Source organism: Leuresthes tenuis, unplaced genomic scaffold (genome assembly GCF_036924035.1).
Source record: "Leuresthes tenuis unplaced genomic scaffold, fLeuTen1.0.hap1 SCAF_18, whole genome shotgun sequence".
NCBI classification, from domain to species: Eukaryota; Metazoa; Chordata; class Actinopteri; order Atheriniformes; family Atherinopsidae; genus Leuresthes; species Leuresthes tenuis.
The window spans coordinates 28,490,489-28,509,936 of record NW_027325372.1 but is presented as its reverse complement, the minus strand read 5'-3'; the positions used below and the strand labels follow the sequence as shown (position 1 = coordinate 28,509,936).

General features: G+C 41.4%; 6 non-coding genes across 6 annotated transcripts; 3 read left to right on the top strand and 3 right to left on the bottom strand.

The window, feature by feature from the left end:
* The first annotated feature begins 7,172 nt into the window (after nucleotides 1-7,172).
* On the top strand, nucleotides 7,173-7,363 carry LOC140276272 (U2 spliceosomal RNA). Its single transcript, XR_011908890.1, has one exon. It is a non-coding gene; the product is annotated as a U2 spliceosomal RNA (small nuclear RNA).
* Nucleotides 7,364-7,773: 410 nt separating this feature from the next.
* On the top strand, nucleotides 7,774-7,887 carry LOC140275823 (U5 spliceosomal RNA). Its single transcript, XR_011908535.1, has one exon. It is a non-coding gene; the product is annotated as a U5 spliceosomal RNA (small nuclear RNA).
* Nucleotides 7,888-8,162: 275 nt separating this feature from the next.
* On the top strand, nucleotides 8,163-8,350 carry LOC140276103 (U2 spliceosomal RNA). The gene has a single exon (XR_011908788.1). It is a non-coding gene; the product is annotated as a U2 spliceosomal RNA (small nuclear RNA).
* A 529-nt stretch (nucleotides 8,351-8,879) lies between these two features.
* On the bottom strand, nucleotides 8,880-9,072 carry LOC140276271 (U2 spliceosomal RNA). The gene has a single exon (XR_011908889.1). It is a non-coding gene; the product is annotated as a U2 spliceosomal RNA (small nuclear RNA).
* Nucleotides 9,073-9,347: 275 nt separating this feature from the next.
* Nucleotides 9,348-9,461, bottom strand: LOC140275842 (U5 spliceosomal RNA). Its single transcript, XR_011908553.1, has one exon. It is a non-coding gene; the product is annotated as a U5 spliceosomal RNA (small nuclear RNA).
* Nucleotides 9,462-9,871: 410 nt separating this feature from the next.
* LOC140276051 (U2 spliceosomal RNA) lies at nucleotides 9,872-10,062 on the bottom strand. The gene has a single exon (XR_011908741.1). It is a non-coding gene; the product is annotated as a U2 spliceosomal RNA (small nuclear RNA).
* Between the last annotated feature and the right edge of the window lie 9,386 nt (nucleotides 10,063-19,448).

Here is a 19,448-nt window from a genome sequence, read left to right as displayed (position 1 = left end):
ACCGAGATTGCTGTAGGCAAAAGGATCGCATCAAGAAGATCAGAAACCTGCTTGGAGTTCAGAATAGTTTTACCATCTGATTTAAGGAAATGCCTGTGTTTCCACAGCGCACCAAAGTCATGAACAACACCAAAAGCATATCTGGAATCTGTGTAAATAGTGACAGACTTACCAGCTGCCAACTTACAAGCTTCAGTAAGTGCAATAAGCTCAGTAGTTTGAGCAGAGAAATGTTTAGGAAGAGAACCAGACAACAAAGTGTCATGTGAAGAACATACTGCAAACCAAACACAGTTAGTACCTGTGGCTGGATCACGCAAAGCTGATCCATCTACAAAAAGAATCATGTCAGAGTTTGGAAGAGGAGTCTCTAAAAGATCAGGTCGGGGTGTACAAACTTGTTCCAAAACAGCTTCATGAGCGTCATGAGGCTCCCCATCCTCAGGAGTCGGAAGCAAAGTAGCAGGATTCAGAACAGTACAACGTTTAACAGTGACATTTGGCATATCAAGGAGCACAGAGGTGTATCTGATCCAACAAGCAGTTGAAAGATGTGAAGTTTTCTGCTCGAGAAGAATAATGGCAACAGCATGAGGAACCAAAACAGTCAAATTAGCGTAGCCCACAATATCTTGGGAGGCCAGGACAGCTTTCTCTGCAGCTGCAACAGCACGAAGACAACCAGGCAGGCCTGCAGCCACAGAGTCCAGTTTTGCTGAGAAATGAGCCACTGGCCTTTGCCTGCCCCATGTTCCTGCATAAGAACAGATGTCATACAACCATGCTTCTCATCAACTGCCTGTATGAAAGGTTTATGAGGATCTGGAATGCCAAGTGTTGGTGCTGTTTGAAGAGCCAGCTTAAGCTGACTAAAGGCTGATTCAGCCTCAGGAGTACATGGAACACGATCAGCTGACTAGAGCTGCATGTCATAACTGCAGCTGCCTTTACCATGGATAAGAGCACCTAAGAGAGCTTCGAGAAAAGAGTAGTTAGGAATAAAGTTCCTGCAGTAAGATGTTATACCTAAGAATGACATAAGCTGTTTTTTAGTAACCGGTTTAGGAATGATCTGAACTGCAGCAACACGTTTAGGAGAAAGTGAGCGCCCATCCTTAGAAATCACATGACCCAAAAAGGTGACTTCGTCCTGTACAAATTGTAACTTAGAAAGGCTGGCTTTATGGCCATAAGAAGGAAGATGTTTCAACAGATTCACTGTCTTTTTCACACTGTTGTTTAGATGGACCACATAAAAGGATGTCATCCACATACTGCAAAAGAGCAGAGCCTGTGGTTGATTGAAGTTAATCCAGACTAGCTTTGAGGGCAGCATTGTAAATAGTGGGGCTTTCACAGTACCCCTGGCATAACCGGGTAAAAGTCCAAGATCTCCCTTCAAACTAAAAAGCAAACCAAAATGGGCTATCAGGGTGCACTGGCGACAAGTCAACCACTGAGAAAAACTGTGCATCTGATGTAATTTGAGACAAAATAGTGTGTGGGTTGGGCACAGTAGGAGCATGTGGCTGAACTGCAGCATTCACCGCTTGGAGGTCCTGTACAAAACGCCATTCATCTGGCTGGCCAGCATCTTTAATCTTTTTAACAGGAAACAATGGAGTAAGCACAGGTGAATTTTCAAAAGGAACAATAACGCCTGTTTTCTGAAAAGATTGAAAAACAGGTTTAATCCCTTTAATTGCTTCAGGCTTAAAAGGGTATTGTTTTTTACATGGACAAAAGTCTGATTTAGGGGTGACAATTACTGGTTCACAGCCTTTTATCAACCCCACATCATATTTGCACTTCAGCCAACATGGGTATCGAAGACAAATCTGTTTCAGATAAAAAACATGCTTCAAAATGTGATTCTGTGGTAGGAATTAAGTCCACAGTTCTTTGACAATGCATTGTACTCAAAAATGTTTTTTTGTATGCTGACAATCGTTCAGAAAACATCAAATTTGGATCAGCAGGTGAAACAGTCCACTCCATTTCTTTCTGACATGTAGCAACAAACTCTCCCACACCTTGTCACTGCCAGTGTGTACGTTTGGCCAAGGAAATGTGAGGGCGAGTACCACAAACATTAAAAAAATCGAAGTGCTCTGGAGTGAGCGACACAGCCAATAAAGTAGGCGCACATATTTTTTCACTTCTTCTCATAGTCATTGTCAGGCCCCAAAGAAATGTGTGATGTGCAGTGCAAATCAGTAGGTTGCATGAAATCAGAAAGGGGTGAAACTAACGCTTTTGCTTCTTCCACTAGTTGTTGTGAAAAAGGAGAGCTGGGAAGTTTCCACTCATAAGCATATGTAAGTGCCGATGAATCAAACTGCACTGCTGTGAAAACTTTGTCAGGCTGTAACATAACCTTAACACCCTCTGGTGTAGAAGTTAAAATAATGCCTAATTTACACATGAGATCACAGCCCATCAGGTTAATGGGACACAACTCTGATAACAAAAATGAGTGTTTGAAGGAGAGCTCATCGGGAGTGACAACACGCAATGGGCATTGTCATTTTCTCCTTCACAACCTGGCCTGATGCAGACATACAGTAAACGTGGTTTCCACTTAACTTTGGAGGACAATCAAACTCCCCTGACGTCACTACTGATGAACATAAGTTCCTATATTCTGAGAGAAATATCTTTGCTCTAGGACGGAAATAGCATGCAAAACTTTACTACGTGAATCACAGTCGGCAAGCGTTGCTTCACTACACAGAGCAGGAAAAATGTGTGAGTGTGTTTGTGCTATCACCCATTAGTGGAGGCTCCGCTGCCGCGTGACGTCCAGAACCTGCCTCCCACCCTCAGTCAGCCTTTTGCCCAATTTCATCACTTTTTAGCTGTGGACAGTCCTTCTTCCAGTGTCCAGTCTGGCCACAGTAAAAACAAATATTCGGATCATAGCTCTGGCGTGGCCCATTTCGACCTCCTCTCCCACACGTCCACGTCTTCGACTTCGGCCTCGTCCTCTGTTTACACCAACTGCGTAATACATGGTCATGGTTGCCAAATGCAGCTCCTTTTCACACTTGTCCCTTTTGGTTGTCTTACGCGTCTCAACTTGGTTCTGAGCATGGCGAGCATATCGGCGAACGTCAGCCAAACGAGGACCCTCACACCATCCCACGTAAATGTTCTTTACTTCAGTGGCGGCATCTATATAATATTGTCTGGGTCCCGTTAAAACATGTATTTTTCCCATCTAATTCCTTGTTTGCTTTAAAACAAGTATTCCCCATTTTCTATCCCTTCAGTAGCCAACCAGTTTGTATGGAGTACACTGGAGCAACTTGACTGATCAGTAAAACACTGCTTTTGTTGTCACCGCAAGGCTTCCCCCGTCGGTTGTTTCACTGAGACACTACTGAGTAACTACAACTCAACACAGTTTATACACATAACATTCATATACATACTAACAAACAAACAAACAATAATTTATCGCAATTTTCTCATCTCTGTTTGAACGTACACCCAGGTAAATATTCCTGTAGTCTTCTCATACCGACTATGGACCCATTCATTGTTTAACTTCACTGTTTTGCAAATCCTAATTGAATATTACACATTGACATTGAACTTTACTGGATAAGCAGGTCTTCATTGCATTCAGCAGCCTATATGTGAGCATCTATGTGTAAGCTGTTCTTCTTTGCATTTATCAGCAGCAAGCAATTCTTCACTGCACATGCATATGTAAATAGTAAAACAATTCCAATGTGTTAGCGAAACCTTCTATATCACAGTGGTTTCTAAGGTCTATTTTAAGTTCTTTGCCATCAGTGAGATGACATTGTTTACAAAGTGTGTCAAATTATCACTGAAGATCTTTTCAGGAATTTCAAATCTAGAAATGAGTTATTTTACGCGTGATTTTGCTACTGAGAGTGCATCTGCTTGTGCACATGGAAATATTTCAGACCATTTGGTAAAAACCTCTGTTGTCACTGAGCAGAATCGTTTCCCTTAACATTAATTTAGTTCAATGAAATCTACACAATAATGAAATAATGAAATCCAAACAAATATGTTGAAAAAGATACACTGGCTTAGGGAATTATCTTCGTTTTGGTCTTAGATTGCCCTGTGGAATGTATTTTGCACATATTTGACCTGCTAGACAAAACTTTATTAATTTATTTATTCTAAAAAAAAAAATTCAATAATTAGTAAAACCATATGCTGTAAAAACCTTGTTCATTATTGCTTCCATCCCTCCTGTTGAGACATGACATGGTCCGTGGCTCAATACTGCAGCATATTTAAACAAATTCTTTGGCAGTATGGTTTTCCTTCCGGTCATTCATACGAGTCTATTGTAGATGGCAATTGAATAACATCTAATAATGCTAAAATATTTGTAGTTTATACATTTAGCTGTGGATGTCAACATACCTGTTTTTCCAATGCTGTGTTAACACATGTACAGTTGAGAAGGCATACTGACTGTCAGTGTAAACGTTAACAACCTTTTTGTTATTTAATTTACAAGCTTCAGTTAAAGCTACCAATTCGACTGCTTGAACAGAGTAATTTTTTGGTAGTGGTTGTTTTAAGAAAACTTCAGTTTCTGTTACTACTGCAAATCCTGTAGCATTTGTGCCATCAGGGTTTTTTGCTTGACCTGTTGAATAAATATAGTTATTTCTGCATTTTCATAACGTATATCAGTTAAGTCTGGCCTGGGTAAAACACTGATGGTTATTTCTGACATGCAATCATGAGGCTTTCCATCTGTGGGGTAGGTAGCAGTGTGGATGGATTAAGTGTAGCACATCTCTCGACAACAAGGTGTGGCTGTGAAAGAAGAACTGTTATGTAGGAGAGATGTCTGGTAAAGATATTTTGTTAAGTAACCATATCACAGCCACTGCATGAGGTACCTTAAGTGTTAATGGGTGAAATAACACCATTATTGTTGATGCCTGCACTGCCAATGGCTTCTGGCCATTGATTCAAAAGTACGATCTCGTCCCTTTTTCCCCCTTTCAGTGGACACTGGCCCCTAATTACCGCAATTCAGCAGGGGGTCTTTCATTAGAAGTACTGGACTCCCCCGTGCACGGTTTCAGCTCCGACCCTGGAAAGCGGAAAAAACGTTGAGATCTGGTTTGAGGACCCAATTGTTGAGAAAAGTCTCTCAATGAGACTCAGAGTTGCTGGAGTCAGTTAATGCAAATGTTTAATCTTGCAGCAAGTTCAAGAATGTGTGTGTGTGTGTGGGTGTATGTGTGCGAACGTGTGTGAGTTTGTGTGTGTGAGAGTTTAAAGAACCTGTTATCCACAGGCAGGTCTTAACTAGTATGGCACAGGTCCAGCCTGTCTCATCTTTTTTGGAAGGTCCAGTGCTCGGCCGTAACCCTTCTGTCTGTTTGGACTCTCACATACATTCGGTTAATCATAGAAAAACGAGAACAAAACTTTTTAGCCCCTTAAATTCATAAAACAGACATGGTGCAGTTATTTCCATTCTAGAAAATAAGAGTAATCACCACCATTCCTATAAATTCTGGATATTCTAACAATCTGAATCTTTTTTAAATGTTCGATGAAGCCCTTTGCTGTTCTGTTTAGAGACTCAGCTGATCATAAACCAAGTTTTGCTCTTGAACCAAGCTTCTAAACTCTTCACCTTTTTCATTTCTCAGTTAGTATTCACTTTAAAACTGATTAAAAGAAAAATTAAATGAATGCCTATCAACAAATGTGGGATCTAAACTCTAGTGCTTTCTCTAAAATAATTTCCTTTCTCAATTCAGAAATATGTGTGTGTAAGTCACAACACCCGTGACACCAAAACGGCTTTCTTTTCTCTCTTTTCTCTACACTCTGCACTGTGAGCACACACACCAAATCAGAAAGGCTTTTTTCTCTCTTTTCTACATTATGGACTGTGGGGACAGTCCATAATGTGTGCCAGGGCGTTGTCTCACGTATTAGATTATGCTTAAGATACGAATGGGTTTATCAGTCACATCAGAATCCATACATACTGATCCTCCCGTAATAAAATGGTCGGATCTTATCAAACACACTTTGTTTCTTGTGACAAGTCAGCGAAACAGCGTATACACGTCAAGACACTGAATCAAGTTTGCCACAAGAACTCATAAGTTTGGCAGTATTGCTCTGCCGTCAGCAATCATACACCCATTTTATTTTCATGAGACATGTGCAGGCACCTGTTCATCTACTGTTCTATCACTATGAATTAGTTTATCTATTATCAATAAGGATACTTCTACAACTACTATCAAAGTATGTCCGGACTTCTTATGTTGTCAGTTGCTATATATGAATAAGTGGGTTGCTACTGAAAAGCATTAAGCATGTCACACAGCCCAAACATATAACATTTCAGGACACACCACACAGTTAACAACCACAGTGAAGCGTGTCAAAGCCCAAACATGTAACATTCAACAGGACACTTACACAACACATTCAAATCAAACAGTCAGACAACATACAAGAACATATACCCCAGCCGGCATTGCTCCCTGCCTATTTTCCTACAACTCACTATGTGTGCGCACACCTTTATTCACAAACTCTTCAACTTATACTCTTTTACCGAAGCTGCTACAGCTCGATTGGCCAAATACCCTTAGATCCTATTTCGGTGAATTTGACATCTGCCTTGTATGTAAAAGATTAGCGGTTTAGCAGTTTTAATTTAGTTTGAGTGAAGGAATTCATTTTATAGCAAAATCCGAAATCGTGAAGAACTCAGGAAAGTAAGCTTATTCTCGGATTCCTGAAACTTTAGATTTGCTCTTTCTTTTACTGCAAAGTACAACGTTGAGCAGCACTAATGAGTTTTTTCTATTTTTGGCAGGCTTTACCTTTACGGGTGAAGCCCTTTCTGTCTGTGCAAAAGAAATCTTGTTACTGTGCAGAGTGACTTCTCTGAGTAGAGTCGCCTTACTTGTTGCGACTTTGCCGATGTTCGAAGCTGGAGTGCAAAGTTGTTGCTTGAATGGTGCTCGCTGGAGCGTGTGGTAGTGTAAAGTTATACCATTTAAAAGGGCTGAAGAGTGCTCAGTGCAGCGGGTGGGCGGAGGTGCAAAGTGACACTATGGCCATAAAAAGAACACCGCTACAAGTGCGCATTGTGCCAGGAAGGGCCCTCGGACGTGAACCAGTGGACAGTTATCGCTTCTCGGCCTTTTGGCTAAGATCAAGTGTAGTATCTGTTCTTATCAGTTTAATGTCTGATATGTCCTCTATGCGAGGACTACATATTAAATGGATTTTTATCAATAGGAGTTGAAAAAGGAGCTTGCTTCGTTCACTCCAAGCATCGACCCGGTACTGCAGTGCCGCTGGGAACGGTGCGCTCTCCTCTGCTCTTGTGAAAAAGCAAACAGCGGTGCAGGATGGAAGTTTCAGGGAGCCTAAGATGAAACTTTCTTTTAATCTGCTGAGAAAAGAGAGTGAATGCGAAGCAGACTTTAATACGGCTCTGGGAGCGAGCCGAGTGCGGGCTAACCGGGACAATTGCTTGAAAGAAACGCGACACCGAATGAGCAGTCAGAACAAAGCCTCAATACGGTGTTCCCGTGTTGTTTGTGGCTGCCTTGTCTTTTGCACAGAGTAAAAGACAAGGCAGCCATCGAATAGGGCCCGATTGTTCCTACTTGGTCAGCCGAGGAGCAAGGGGGGGAGCAAGCGTCTCAACCAAGCAAAGCTCACCATGGGGAAGGTGGCTATGCCAACTAGCCTGATGCCCTGCTCCCGCAGTGATGGATAATCGTACACTGGTTTCTCTTCATAATGTACAAGTCTTTCGCCTTTTACTAAAGACTTCCGTGGAGAGCAGCACTAATGAATTGTTTCTATTTTTGGCAGGCTTTACCTTTGCGGGTGAAGCCCTTTCTGTCTGTGCAAAAGAAATCTTGTTACTGTGCAGAGTGACTTCTCTGAGTAGAGTCGCCTTACTTGTTGCGACTGTGCCGATGTTGCTTGAATGGTGCTCGCTGGAGCGTGCGGTAGTGTAAAGTTATACCATTTAAAAGGGTTGAAGAGTGCTCAGTGCAGCGGGTGGGCGGAGGTGCAAAGTGACACTATGGCCATAAAACGAACACCGCTACAAGTGCGCATTGTGCCAGGAAGGGCCCTCGGACGTGAACCAGTGGACAGATATCGCTTCTCGGCCTTTTGGTTAAGATCAAGTGTAGTATCTGTACTTATCAGTTTAATATGTGATATGTCTATGCAAGGACTACATATTAAATGGATTTTTATCAATAGGAGTTGAAAAAGGAGCTTGCTCCGTTCACTCAAAGCATCGACCCGGTACTGCAGTGCCGCTGGGAACGGTGCGCTCTCCTCTGCTCTTGTGAAAAAGCAAACATTTTTCAAATATCCAACCGCACATGATCATAAGTGGGAGAAGAGGTGTTCAGCTGCAAGAAGGTGTGAATGTCCACCCATAATTCCTCAAAAATGGGTAAGAAAAGGTGCGAATGCCCAACCATACATCATCAAAAGCTAGAGAGGTGGTGTTCGGCTGTAAGATGCTGCGAATGTCCGACCATAGTTGGTAAAAAGCGGGTAAGAAAAGGTTAAGGCATTCAGACCTTGCTTCACCTGCTTTTCACCAAATATAGTCGGACATTCACACCTTCTTGCAGCCGAACACTTCCGCTCCACCTTTTAGTTTTCTATGGGGCATTCACACCTTTTTTTACACCGCATTTTATAAAAACACCACAGGAACACCGTATTGAGATTTTGTTCTGACCGCTCATTCGGTGTCGCGTTTCTTTCAAGCAATTCTCCTGGTTAGCCCGCACTCGGCTCGCTCCCAGAGCCGTGTTAAAGTCTGCTTCGCATTCACTCTCTTTTCTCAGCAGATTAAAAGAAACTTCCATCCTGCACCGCTGTTTGCTTTTTCACAAGAGCAGAGGAGAGCGCACCGTTCCTTTTTCAAATCCTATTGATAAAAATCCATTTAATATGTAGTCCTTGCATAGACATATCACATATTAAACTGATACTACACAAGTACAGATACTACACTTGATCTTAGCCAAAAGGCCGAGAAGCGATATCTGTCCACTGGTTCACATCCGAGGGCCCTTCCTGGCACAATGCGCACTTGTAGCGGTGTTCGTTTTATGGCCATAGTGTCACTTTGCACCTCCGCCCACCCGCTGCACTGAGCACTCTTCAACCCTTTTAAATGGTATAACTTTACACTACCGCACGCTCCAGCGAGCACCATTCAAGCAACATCGGCACAGTCGCAACAAGTAAGGCGACTCTACTCAGAGAAGTCACTCTGCACAGTAACAAGATTTCTTTTGCACAGACAGAAAGGGCTTCACCCGCAAAGGTAAAGCCTGCCAAAAATAGAAACAATTCAATAGTGCTGCTCTCCACGGAAGTCTTTAGTAAAAGGCGAAAGACTTGTACATTATGAAGAGAAACCAGTGTACGATTATCCATCACTGCGGGAGCAGGGCATCAGGCTAGTTGGCATAGCCACCTTCCCCATGGTGAGCTTTGCTTGGTTGAGACGCTTGCTCCCCCCCTTGCTCCTCGGCTGACCAAGTAGGAACAATCGGGCCCTATTCGATGGCTGCCTTGTCTTTTACTCTGTGCAAAAGACAAGGCAGCCACAAACAACACGGGAACACCGTATTGAGGCTTTGTTCTGACTGCTCATTCGGTGTCGCGTTTCTTTCAAGCAATTGTCCCGGTTAGCCCGCACTCGGCTCGCTCCCAGAGCCGTGTTAAAGTCTGCTTCGCATTCACTCTCTTTTCTCAGCAGATTAAAAGAAAGTTTCATCTTAGGCTCCCTGAAACTTCCATCCTGCACCGCTGTTTGCTTTTTCACAAGAGCAGAGGAGAGCGCACCGTTCCCAGCGGCACTGCAGTACCGGGTCGATGCTTGGAGTGAACGGAGCAAGCTCCTTTTTCAACTCCTATTGATAAAAATCCATTTAATATGTAGTCCTCGCATAGAGGACATATCAGACATTAAACTGATAAGAACAGATACTACACTTGATCTTAGCCAAAAGGCCGAGAAGCGATAACTGTCCACTGGTTCACGTCCGAGGGCCCTTCCTGGCACAATGCGCACTTGTAGCGGTGTTCTTTTTATGGCCATAGTGTCACTTTGCACCTCCGCCCACCCGCTGCACTGAGCACTCTTCAGCCCTTTTAAATGGTATAACTTTACACTACCACACGCTCCAGCGAGCACCATTCAAGCAACAACTTTGCACTCCAGCTTCGAACATCGGCAAAGTCGCAACAAGTAAGGCGACTCTACTCAGAGAAGTCACTCTGCACAGTAACAAGATTTCTTTTGCACAGACAGAAAGGGCTTCATCCGCAAAGGTAAAGCCTGCCAAAAATAGAAACAACTCATTAGTGCTGCTCAACGTTGTACTTTGCAGTAAAAGAAAGAGCAAATCTAAAGTTTCAGGAATCCGAGAATAAGCTTACTTTCATGAGTTCTTCACGATTTCGGATTTTGCTATAAAATGAATTCCTTCACTCAAACTAAATTAAAACTGCTAAACCGCTAATCTTTTACATACAAGGCAGATGTCAAATTCACCGAAATAGGATCTAAGGGTATTTGGCCAATCAAGCTGTAGCAGCTTCGGTAAAAGAGTATAAGTTGAAGAGTTTGTGAATAAAGGTGTGCGCACACATAGTGAGTTGTAGGAAAATAGGCAGGGAGCAATGCCGGCTGGGGTATATGTTCTTGTATGTTGTCTGACTGTTTGATTTGAATGTGTTGTGTAAGTGTCCTGTTGAATGTTACATGTTTGGGCTTTGACACGCTTCACTGTGGTTGTTAACTGTGTGGTGTGTCCTGAAATGTTATATGTTTGGGCTGTGTGACATGCTTAATGCTTTTCAGTAGCAACCCACTTATTCATATATAGCAACTGACAACATAAGAAGTCCGGACATACTTTGATAGTAGTTGTAGAAGTATCCTTATTGATAATAGATAAACTAATTCATAGTGATAGAACAGTAGATGAACAGGTGCCTGCACATGTCTCATGAAAATAAAATGGGTGTATGATTGCTGACGGCAGAGCAATACTGCCAAACTTATGAGTTCTTGTGGCAAACTTGATTCAGTGTCTTGACGTGTATACGCTGTTTCGCTGACTTGTCACAAGAAACAAAGTGTGTTTGATAAGATCCGACCATTTTATTACGGGAGGATCAGTATGTATGGATTCTGATGTGACTGATAAACCCATTCGTATCTTAAGCATAATCTAATACGTGAGACAACGCCCTGGCACACATTATGGACTGTCCCCACAGTCCATAATGTAGAAAAGAGAGAAAAAAGCCTTTCTGATTTGGTGTGTGTGCTCACAGTGCAGAGTGTAGAGAAAAGAGAGAAAAGAAAGCCGTTTTGGTGTCACGGGTGTTGTGACTTACACACACACATTTCTGAATTGAGAAAGGAAATTATTTTAGAGAAAGCACTAGAGTTTAGATCCCACATTTGTTGATAGGCATTCATTTAATTTTTCTTTTAATCAGTTTTAAAGTGAATACTAACTGAGAAATGAAAAAGGTGAAGAGTTTAGAAGCTTGGTTCAAGAGCAAAACTTGGTTTATGATCAGCTGAGTCTCTAAACAGAACAGCAAAGGGCTTCATCGAACATTTAAAAAAGATTCAGATTGTTAGAATATCCAGAATTTATAGGAATGGTGGTGATTACTCTTATTTTCTAGAATGGAAATAACTGCACCATGTCTGTTTTATGAATTTAAGGGGCTAAAAAGTTTTGTTCTCGTTTTTCTATGATTAACCGAATGTATGTGAGAGTCCAAACAGACAGAAGGGTTACGGCCGAGCACTGGACCTTCCAAAAAAGATGAGACAGGCTGGACCTGTGCCATACTAGTTAAGACCTGCCTGTGGATAACAGGTTCTTTAAACTCTCACACACACAAACTCACACACGTTCGCACACATACACCCACACACACACACACATTCTTGAACTTGCTGCAAGATTAAACATTTGCATTAACTGACTCCAGCAACTCTGAGTCTCATTGAGAGACCTTTCTCAACAATTGGGTCCTCAAACCAGATCTCAACGTTTTTTCCGCTTTCCAGGGTCGGAGCTGAAACCGTGCACGGGGGAGTCCAGTACTCCTAATGAAAGACCCCCTGCTGAATTGCGGTAATTAGGGGCCAGTGTCCACTGAAAGGGGGAAAAAGGGACGAGATCGTACTTTTGAATCAATGGCCAGAAGCCATTGGCAGTGCAGGCATCAACAATAATGGTGTTATTTCACCCATTAACACTTAAGGTACCTCATGCAGTGGCTGTGATATGGTTACTTAACAAAATATCTTTACCAGACATCTCTCCTACATAACAGTTCTTCTTTCACAGCCACACCTTGTTGTCGAGAGATGTGCTACACTTAATCCATCCACACTGCTACCTACCCCACAGATGGAAAGCCTCATGATTGCATGTCAGAAATAACCATCAGTGTTTTACCCAGGCCAGACTTAACTGATATACGTTATGAAAATGCAGAAATAACTATATTTATTCAACAGGTCAAGCAAAAAACCCTGATGGCACAAATGCTACAGGATTTGCAGTAGTAACAGAAACTGAAGTTTTCTTAAAACAACCACTACCAAAAAATTACTCTGTTCAAGCAGTCGAATTGGTAGCTTTAACTGAAGCTTGTAAATTAAATAACAAAAAGGTTGTTAACGTTTACACTGACAGTCAGTATGCCTTCTCAACTGTACATGTGTTAACACAGCATTGGAAAAACAGGTATGTTGACATCCACAGCTAAATGTATAAACTACAAATATTTTAGCATTATTAGATGTTATTCAATTGCCATCTACAATAGACTCGTATGAATGACCGGAAGGAAAACCATACTGCCAAAGAATTTGTTTAAATATGCTGCAGTATTGAGCCACGGACCATGTCATGTCTCAACAGGAGGGATGGAAGCAATAATGAACAAGGTTTTTACAGCATATGGTTTTACTAATTATTGAATTTTTTTTTTTAGAATAAATAAATTAATAAAGTTTTGTCTAGCAGGTCAAATATGTGCAAAATACATTCCACAGGGCAATCTAAGACCAAAACGAAGATAATTCCCTAAGCCAGTGTATCTTTTTCAACATATTTGTTTGGATTTCATTATTTCATTATTGTGTAGATTTCATTGAACTAAATTAATGTTAAGGGAAACGATTCTGCTCAGTGACAACAGAGGTTTTTACCAAATGGTCTGAAATATTTCCATGTGCACAAGCAGATGCACTCTCAGTAGCAAAATCACGCGTAAAATAACTCATTTCTAGATTTGAAATTCCTGAAAAGATCTTCAGTGATAATTTGACACACTTTGTAAACTATGTCATCTCACTGATGGCAAAGAACTTAAAATAGATCTTAGAAACCATATAGAAGGTTTCGCTAACACATTGGAATTGTTTTACTATTTACATATGCATGTGCAGTGAAGAATTGCTTGCTGCTGATAAATGCAAAGAAGAACAGCTTACACATAGATGCTCACATATAGGCTGCTGAATGCAATGAAGACCTGCTTATCCAGTAAAGTTCAATGTCAATGTGTAATATTCAATTAGGATTTGCAAAACAGTGAAGTTAAACAATGAATGGGTCCATAGTCGGTATGAGAAGACTACAGGAATATTTACCTGGGTGTACGTTCAAACAGAGATGAGAAAATTGCGATAAATTATTGTTTGTTTGTTTGTTAGTATGTATATGAATGTTATGTGTATAAACTGTGTTGAGTTGTAGTTACTCAGTAGTGTCTCAGTGAAACAACCGACGGGGGAAGCCTTGCGGTGACAACAAAAGCAGTGTTTTACTGATCAGTCAAGTTGCTCCAGTGTACTCCATACAAACTGGTTGGCTACTGAAGGGATAGAAAATGGGGAATACTTGTTTTAAAGCAAACAAGAAAAATACATGTTTTAACGGGACCCAGACAATATTATATAGATGTCGCCACTGAAGTAAAGAACATTTACGTGGGATGGTGTGAGGGTCCTCGTTTGGCTGACGTTCGCCGATATACTCGCCATGCTCAGAACCAAGTTGAGACGTGTAAGACAACCAAAAGGGACAAGTGTGAAAAGGAGCTGCATTTGGCATCCATGACCATGTATTACGCAGTTGGTGTAAACAGAGGACGAGGCCGAAGTCGAAGACGTGGACGTGTGGGAGAGGAGGTCGAAATGGGCCACGCCAGAGCTATGATCCGAATATTTGTTTTTACTGTGGCCAGACTGGACACTGGAAGAAGGACTGTCCACAGCTAAAAAGTGATGAAATTGGGCAAAAGGCTGACTGAGGGTGGGAGGCAGGTTCTGGACGTCACGCGGCAGCGGAGCCTCCACTAATGGGTGATAGCACAAACACACTCACACATTTTTCCTGCTCTGTGTAGTGAAGCAACGCTTGCCGACTGTGATTCACGTAGTAAAGTTTTGCATGCTATTTCCGTCCTAGAGCAAAGATATTTCTCTCAGAATATAGGAAATTATGTTCATCAGTAGTGACGTCAGGGGAGTTTGATTGTCCTCCAAAGTTAAGTGGAAACCACGTTTACTGTATGTCTGCATCAGGCCAGGTTGTGAAGGAGAAAATGACAATGCCCATTGCGTGTTGTCACTCCCGATGAGCTCTCCTTCAAACACTCATTTTTGTTATCAGAGTTGTGTCCCATTAACCTGATGGGCTGTGATCTCATGTGTAAATTAGGCATTATTTTAACTTCTACACCAGAGGGTGTTAAGGTTATGTTACAGCCTGACAAAGTTTTCACAGCAGTGCAGTTTGATTCATCGGCACTTACATATGCTTATGAGTGGAAACTTCCCAGCTCTCCTTTTTCACAACAACTAGTGGAAGAAGCAAAAGCGTTAGTTTCACCCCTTTCTGATTTCATGCAACCTGCTGATTTGCACTGCACATCACACATTTCTTTGGGGCCTGACAATGACTATGAGAAGAAGTAAAAAAATATGTGCGCCTACTTTATTGACTCCAGAGCACTTTGATTTTTTTAATGTTTGTGGTACTCGCCCTCACATTTCCTTGGCCAAACGTACACACTGGCAGTGACAAGGTGTGGGAGAGTTTGTTGCTACATGTCAGAAAGAAATGGAGTGGACTGTTTCACCTGCTGATCCAAATTTGATGTTTTCTGAACGATTGTCAGCATACAAAAAAACATTTTTGAGTACAATGCATTGTCAAAGAACTGTGGACTTAATTCCTACCACAGAATCACATTTTGAAGCATGTTTTTTATCTGAAACAGATTTGTCTTCGATACCCATGTTGGCTGAAGTATCCAATGATCTTTGGGCTAAGAGCACATATGATGTGGGGTTGATAAAAGGCTGTGAACCAGTAATTGTCACCCCTAAATCAGACTTTTGTCCATGTAAAAAACAATACCCTTTTAAGCCTGAAGCAATTAAAGGGATTAAACCTGTTTTTCAATCTTTTCAGAAAACAGGCGTTATTGTTCCTTTTGAAAATTCACCTGTGCTTACTCCATTGTTTCCTGTTAAAAAGATTAAAGATGCTGGCCAGCCAGATGAATGGCGTTTTGTACAGGACCTCCAAGCGGTGAATGCTAAAGTTCAGCCACATGCTCCTACTGTGCCCAACCCACACACTATTTTGTCTCAAATTACATCAGATGCACAGTTTTTCTCAGTGGTTGACTTGTCGCCAGTGCACCCTGATAGCCCATTTTGGTTTGCTTTTTAGTTTGAACAGAGATCTTGGACTTTTACCCGGTTATGACAGGGGTACTGTGAAAGTCCCACTATTTACAATGCTGCCCTCAAAGCTAGTCTGGATTAACTTCAATCAACCACAGGCTCTGCTCTTTTGCAGTATGTGGATGACATCCTTTTATGTAGTCCATCTAAACAACAGTGTGAAAAAGACCAAATGACTCAAATAACTTTCTTGCTTTCAAAATTTTTCCTCTAGTGACGCTGACTTAGAGAGGGATGAAGATAATCATATTTAATTGTTCATGTTTTGATTGTTTATCTTTGGACCCTTTATCACTATGATGCCTGCATTTTAAACTCACGTTGTGTGCAAATGCAGGCTGATGTTTTACAGATAAAGTTATTATTTTCCTTGTTTCTTTTGGGTTGATTAATATAATGGTATTATTATAATCAAAAGGGAGGAATGTAATGGAAAATAATTCTTATATGCATTGTATTGAGTGTTACTGTGTATAACCTGCAAATGACTGAGCTGCAAGGTACCACCCTGCCCTGTTTTCTTAAATTCCTCTTTACAATGGTGGGCTTGTTATTATGAGATAGCTGCACTTTAGGGGGGACAGGGTTAGGCTGGTATTTACGAGTGTGTCTGGGTAACCTCAACTAATGGTTGGGGAGGAAAGTTAGAAGAACAATCAACTATACCCAAAAACAGATGACGTGATGAGCGGGCAATATAACTGTGTGTTTTTGCTTCAGTGGTCAGAGCAACTCTGTATTCTGTACTGTGTTGTTCTCTCTTGCAAGATATTATTATTAAAGCCTCTTATCTCCTCAAAAGAAAATAACTGACTCCCCAAGTGCAAGTGTCAGGACAAATGATCAAACTTCTCCAAGCTTCAGTCTGCAGAGAGGTACAAGACAGGGTTTCGCCCTCACTTTTTGCTATTTTCATCGAACCTTTAGCAGCTGCTATCAGACAAGATAGAAATATTAAAGGCATCCAACCCCAAAATATTGAGCATAAAATAAGTCTTTATGCTGATGATGTATTACTTTTCCTTCAGAACTCACAGACATCTCTCACTCACACGATCACACTCATAAATTCTCAGCACTTTCTGACTACTCTATCAATTGGTCTAAGACCACAGTTCTGCCCATTAACTATAGGGACCAGAATATACCTGCGATCACTTTACAGTCAGGAAATATTAGATATTTAGGCATAAACATTTCCTCCAGGCTCTCAGAGCTAACAAAGCTAAATTATGTGCAATTATTAAAGACAGTAGAGGACGATCTCTCTCGTTTGAAGTCCTTACCTATATCACTTATGGGGAGAGTTACAACCATTAAAATGATGATACTACCAAAAGTTAACTATTTGTTCTCAATGATCCCCATAAAACCATCTGCTACTTGGTTTAAGTCACTAGGTTCATGCATCTCCAAATTTCTGTGGAAAAACAAACCACCACGTATTAGTTTAAAAACCCTACAGAAGACCAAGGACAGTGGTGGATTAGATTTACCTAATTTTCAGCACTATTCCTTAGCCAATAGGTTACAGTATATATCAAAATGGTTTAAACCTAGCCCAATAGATGAACCATGGATAAATATAGAACAAGCATTGTGTGATAATCTGGAAATCTCTGACCTGCCACTTATTAGTCAAAACGTAAAAAATCACAAATGTTTCAAAAGCATTAACATCAGCACCTCTCTGACAGCCTGTTGGGAATTTCTTAAAATAACAAAGTCTTCACTTGTCCCGTGTAAGCTTACACCCATCTGGAACAATCCTGACATCCTGCAAAACAAAAAAATGCTAAACTTTACTCTGTGGAAGATCAAAGGAATCAAACATCTGGAACATATAATCCAAAATGGACATTTTATTTCATTTGATGAGCTCATATCACAACATGAGATAGGCAGCAATAAATTCCTAGAATATCAACAACTTAAGTCTATAATAACAAAGAAATATATCCTCCACCAACCAGACTTACAACTCCCGATTAGGATAGTAGAATTTCTAAGCATCTGCACCCCAAAACTACTATCAAAAATATATAAATTATTGTCTAAGATAGATGACACAATGTCTCTACCGTCCTCAAAATGGGAGGCACATTTATCCATCAGTTCTAGTCATAGCTTCTGGCCACATATATGTTTGAACACCTTCAGAATGACTCAAAATCCTAATTTAGAGCTCATACAATACAAAATTCTTCATAGAACACACTATACAGGACAAAGGATGTTCAGGATGGGTCTAACACACTCAAACATCTGCTCACATTGCACAGATAACACACCTGATGATTATGCACACGCTTTGTGGTTTTGTGCGCCTGTCCAGAGGTTCTGGCTTGAAGTCTGTGCGGACCTATCAACATGACTAAAGTGTAGCATTCCTGCATGCCCCACACTGTGCATACTGGGTGACTTAGACAACATCAATGTGGAATTTAGCTTAGCACACATGATCCTCACAGTGTTATGTATAGCAAAGAAAACTATTCTCATGAACTGGAAAGCGAAGAACAATCTGTGTATTAACCAGTTTAGAAATTTTCTTTTAGATTATATTAGCATGGAAACAATGTCTGCTTCCTCAAAACATCAATTGGCTGAATTTAATTCTCTCTGGTCCCTTCTGATTAGCTTGATCACATAGTGGTGGTGGTGGGCTGCTGTCCCGTCGCTCTGGGCGGTTGGGTGTGTGCTGGGGGGGGCTGTGTGGCTTCGGGCGTCTGGTGGTCTCTCGGGTCGTGGGGAAATACAGCAGCCCTGTATTATTGCTTCCTGTGAAATCAAGATACAATGTGCACATGCTGGTTACAAATAAGAAAATACAAACAACAAACAGTTTCTTCCATGGTTCACAGCATGTGTATGATCATCTTCATCGCTGGTCTCAGTAAGGATGTTTCAATCTTCGGTGTCAGAGGTTACTAGCACTTAACACACCGTTGGAGTACAGCTTTTACTGCTGACTCTTATCTTTGTCCTTCCGGGCGTGTTGGTTAGGCTGATGTATTTCAGGGTGGAAGTCATCTACTGGTTCTGGTACCTTCTTACAGTGACTGGCATGAATCCAGGTTGCTCTCTCTGCAACTTTAACAGCTGTGTGAGTGACCAGTAGCACCTGGAACGGGCCTTGCCAACGTTTGGACTTCCAATGTTTCCTGCGAAGTTCCTTCACCACCTGTCATCTGGTTGGAGTGGTGTGTTTTCTGTGGCTGGAAGGGCTGCTTTTACTGCCTGTGAAACTTGAGATAGAACAGTGGAAAGGTTTCGACAGTAAGACAACATAGCATCATCACAAACAGTTGTGGAAGGGAGGGGTCTGGTTACAGGTCCCAATCCCAGGTTAGGAGGTCTGCCAAATAAAATTTCAAATGGGCTGAGATTCACTTGAGCTCTGATTCTCATTCTCATGTAGGTAAGCACAATAGGTAATGCTTTTGTCCATGGCAGACCTGTTTCTTCACAACATTTGGCTAACTTGGACTTTAATGTACCATTTTCTCTTTCCACAGCACCTCCACTCTGTGGATGATAAGCACAATGTGTGCGCAAGGTTATTCCCAGGAATTTACCAACCTCAGTCAATGCAGTGTTTACAAAATGT